The following is a 5,286-nucleotide window of genomic DNA, read 5'->3' as shown; positions in this document are numbered from 1 at the left end:
AATTGATAACAATAACAATGTAATATATATTAGCACTTTAATGTTAACATAATATTTTATACTATTCATCATAATATTTGATCTTAATAACATTACTATTGGTAATTGTTACAATTATTATTCTACTTTCAAAATTAACTGAGGCTAAAACTTTTTTTCTTTGCTTTTTTTTTTAAATTAATGTCCACATGTTTATTTAAGGCACTGGTTTGGGTAGGATTTGAAACTTTACTTCAAGTCTTTCACCTTTCTCAAGTTGTATAGTATGCAGCTCACAAACCTCTGCTCCTCTTCTCAACACTTGCCTTCATACTTAGGGTCTTTAATGCACCTACTGATGACCCATCAAACATCATGGCTTTCCCCTGAAATGTGCCTCCGAAGCATGTTTCTTGCTCACCAGTCATCTCTCTATCTATGCCTTCAATGTTGCACTCCTTTCTATGCTAGACTTTGATGTAAACTAGTAGTACAAACTAAAGAAAAGAAAAATTAGCCCACATAGGAAAGGATAAATGTCCATAAGAAGGCATGGACCAAGGCTCTGACTCCCTTTCCTGGCTTTGCCTTACCCCTGAAATGTCTCCCTGGTGGAAATATCTCTCTCTATCCCTGGGATTATTGTGGATGGACGACTATTGTCATTTGGCCTGTCCCTGGAATGGCAGATGGGCTGCCCTTCTGTATCGGCAGCTGTGGTGGAAAGAATCATTTACCTTTCCCCAGAGAAGTCAGTTTCTATTCTCCAGAGTTCCTGGGACTAAAAATTTCCTTTTCAGCCCATCTCCCATAACTTCTTTCATCAATAACCTTACTCACTTTCCCACTTCTTGTGTTTCCTAAACCCTTTCCCTTCCAACTTTCATAGTGGTGTGTGTGGTCCAAAATTGTTCCATCTGCAAGAAAAACCACTGAGGCAGAGCTCCAAGCCAATAGCAATTTATTAAAAAGTCCATGGCCACCTCCATTGAAGTGGACCTCAGATGTTCCTCAAAATTTGAGATGTCCTCTTCCTCTAGGGACTTACTTTTATAGTGATTGATACCCAGGAAATACAGATGAAGCAAACTAAAAATATAAAATGTCTTTGGTTGACATACCTTTCCCTTGACCCTACAGGAGCATCTACATGGATGATGTATTCCTATTGGTTGACAAATGAGTTAATGAGTAGACCTTGACAGATCTGTCTTGACCTTTCAGGAAGCCTACTAAGCTGATGAGTAAATCCATGGGCTGGGCTGATAATCAAATATCAAAACATTTGCATGGGCTGATAGGCTGGTAGAAAGCAAGCCACAGGCTAGCAAATGTGGTCACTTATTGGCCAAATACACGTGGCTATCTTTCCATATTAGGCAACAGAGGGATGATGAGGGACCCAGGGGCAACAAAAATAGCTGAGTCACTTCTGCCTTGCAGGGTTTAGTCACCATAACAAGGAAAAACAAGGATGGAGTTTCTCTAGTTAGCTTCGTATGACTAAGCAAATGAACCTATACTTTGTATGTCATAGCTTTGTGGCGTAGTATCTGAATTTATAATCACTATTCCCATGGATTCACATCAAATGGATTAAAACTGATTGGAATAAAATACAGGTCTAATTAATCATCTATCACAGATGTAGGCTGATATGGTAGTAGATAGAAGCTAGACTATCTTTTCCCTTTTGTCTCCCATATTACTTCTTTACCCTCTCTTGCTACCACATTTTCTCTCCAGTCCTTCTGGTTCACAGTCAGATGGAGGGTTATGAAGCACAACATATTGGTACAGCAGTTGCTGGTCAATAGTACATTGAAAATAACTTTGCCCCCCTCCCTCAACAAAAATACAGTGCCTGAGAAAGAATCCTGGCAGCTCTCCCTAGTCCTACTTCTGATTTAGATCCACAGGTTACATATAGTTTGGCAAAAATCTGTGTGTATGGAAAGTGAGGACTAGAATGGGAAATATCATTTTGAGAGACGAAGCATGCACTATTATTGTTAGATATATCTTAGGGTTTAGACCTGGAAGGGAACTTAAAGAACATATTTTAGATCATGTTTCAACATATTTAGACCCATTTTCTAGGTGAGATGATTGATGGCCATAGAAGTAAAAAAAAAATCTTATTCTACTACTTAAATCTTGAGTTTCTTTCCCTGAAAAGGCCCAAAGAAGTTGATTAATACAGGTTGATCTGAAAAGAATAAAAAAAATATAATAAATACGACAGCCAATATTGAAACACAGATTTTGTGAAACTAGATTCACAGTTCTTTCCATTCTGGGGGAGAGGGAGAAAAATTATTTAGTGGAAAGGGTAGTAGATTTTACCTGTGACCAGAAGGAATCCAGAAAAGTGAAGAAGTAGAAATAACAAGAGAGAGAAATACAGGCTTGGGGACAGTCACTGAAAATGAAGTCAGGAAATGAAGTATGTTATGTGGGGAAGAGACAGGATGTCAGTGTCACTGGAAAGCAAATTCAGAGGACCTGGATTTAAATACTACTTCTGACAGTAGCTATTTGACCTCAATCAAGTCATTTAAACTTTATACATCTTGGTTTTATACACTGAAAAATGAGGGGATTCAAAAAATAAACACAAAGACCTTTTCAATCTCTAGAGCTATTTGTGTGTACCATGCTCCTTCAGCCACTGGCTTGAGTTCTGGATCATTCACCATCTTTCCTTTCATTCTGCCTGTGTTGATAACTAAGGTAAATATATTCAGCTACAATCATCCACATTTTATAGGCTAAAAGACTTAGGTTTCAAAAGGTATGTGATTGTCCAAAACTGCACAAATGAAGAGTACCGGGGGCCAGAACTTAAATGGAGCTCATGAGTATCACCTCTTGTCCTTTCCTCCACTTTAACATGCTTTCACTTCAGATGTTTTAAAAACTCATCCTGTATACTCCTATGCCCAAACTGTAAACATAAAACATGAGGGAAATTCTAAAATTTAATGTCTCCTGTGATTGATTTTGGCTATGTTAAAAGGTTGTGGGGGGAGTCCAATTAAGCATATTTAAATCATAAACTTTTGATTTTAGAGACTTTGTGCTTCTTTACTAAAAAGGTCACCACTAAATGAGCTGCATACACAAATCTATTTGGTCATTGGAGTGCAGGGTTCTTGACATTAATGAAGTACTGAGACACTGTTAGTATATTTCACATGTCAGTACATACCTTTTCAGAAAGTGAATGACTGTCACTAGGAATAAATTGTATTTCCATTAAGCATCATGCAGTGGCAACTTATGACCTCTCTGAATTATCCCTAATTACTCAAAGCACATCTGCCACAGAGGGATAAAGAAGAAGTGTTTCAGAATATCATTAGATATTTAACAAAAAATTATTACATAAGTCATACTAAATCTTATGATATTTGAGACAGTTGAGTGCTGTCTACAACATATTTGGTGTAACAAAAGAAAGCCCTATGGGGAAAATGGCAAGGACTTTGTCCATGGGGCACCTCAAGATGAGGCTAGTGAAGCATTTTTGCTACAAATATTCTCCCCAGTGGAAATTACTTCTTTCCTTGAATATCTTTTTTTATTTGTTTATTTTATGTGTCCTTCCTCCTATGATCCCCTAATTTTTTTTCTCTCCAAAAAATGAACTTTCACATAAAACATTTTAAAATGCCCTATGATTTCAAATTAATATCATATATAGACCTGTATATTGTCAGAATTCAACAATTATTGTCTAATTAACAAATGTTCTAGTACTAGTCACATCACAAGTGGACTTCTGTGTCTAATTAGTGGTTTCAAAACTGGAAATGGATATAGCAAATCTGACAAGATTCAGGGGACAGAGATGATTGGAATATAGGACCTTTAAGAAGAGACCTTTAAGGCAGCTCACAGGATTTGACCTGAGGAAGGAAGAAGGGCCAAGTTGTGATCTAATAAGGATTTGTATGTATGTGAATAGTTAACATTTAGAGAATCATACAGTTATTCTTCATTTCCACAGAAATAATATGACTTCAAATTATAACAAAAAGAATTTTTGTTATATTTAAGGAAGAAATTTCTGATGGATTAAACTTCAGATTAATTTATTATTCAGATTATATATATATCCAGATTATTATTATATATTCAGATTAATTAATTACCTAAAGGTAATAATCTTCCATACTGTCCATTTCATCCACCTATGGAGGCCTACAAGTACCATTAACAGGGACAGAGGAATATGAAATAGTCTAAAATGATGGAATTCTATATTTCTGTTAATTCTTCAACTTCTTTTGTTGTTTTAAGTTATACTGACTGAGTAATATCCTTCTCTTATGACAAATGTCTTACTCCATTTGTTTCGCATCGACTAGTTCCTCCATCCTAGTCATCTTGACATAAGCTTCATGTCCTTTCTGTTTCCCACATACCTTCTTTCTATTCAGATCAGTTTCTCCTCAAAACCATTCTCACTAAGCACATTTATTTCCTAAACTATACTTCTATCTGGATATATGCATTTTTGTTCCAGTCACTAAGTGTTATATCCTCAGACTTTTTCTCCAATGTTCCTTCCACACCCTTACTTGAATAGAAATCTCTCTTTCCTCTAGAGTAACATATCCCTTGGAGCCTTTTCATTTGAGACCACTTCTTCCACTCCCAGTCTTACCAGCTTAAATGGAGAGATTGAAGTACAGGCTGGCATATTCCTTGCTATTCCATATCCCTTCTAGACTTTTCCTCTATTTCCATCCTTCAATAACACTTCCTATTTTGTAGTCAGAGAAAGTTATTTATCCACACTTTTCTCATCTTCATTGTTGTTTTATAAAACTTTCTAGGTCATTTTAGTCAGTTTTTCTATATTCCATGCCTTTCCATCATCCTTGGGGACTTTTATAATCATGTTGATAATTTCTATAATAAGCTGTCTATCCAACTTTCAATTTCCTAAACTTTAATGGCCACTTAGCCATATGTTGACTTCATCATCTGCATAACCTCAAAGATTATGAACTTTGAAATTCTACTGTCTAAACATAATCCACCATTAGGTTCTTGCCTATTCACTCATCCTTGGCAATATCTAAATTTAATTGACAACTATTTGGAATACGGCAGGGACAATACCTCATATTCCATCATTTGTTCCTAAATAGAAAAGTAAGCCTTAAGAAAGAATGCATATGACACAAATTGAGGAGGTGATCAATTAAAATAAATGGTGCAGGACTCCACTTAATTAATAACCAACTTATTTTTTTAAAAGGAAGAGAAACTTCCATGAATCTTCAAAATTGACAG

Source organism: Vombatus ursinus, unplaced genomic scaffold, assembly GCF_900497805.2.
Source record: "Vombatus ursinus unplaced genomic scaffold, bare-nosed wombat genome assembly UNPS02007408.1, whole genome shotgun sequence".
Lineage (NCBI taxonomy): Eukaryota > Metazoa > Chordata > Mammalia > Diprotodontia > Vombatidae > Vombatus > Vombatus ursinus.
This window is presented reverse-complemented; position numbering follows the sequence as displayed.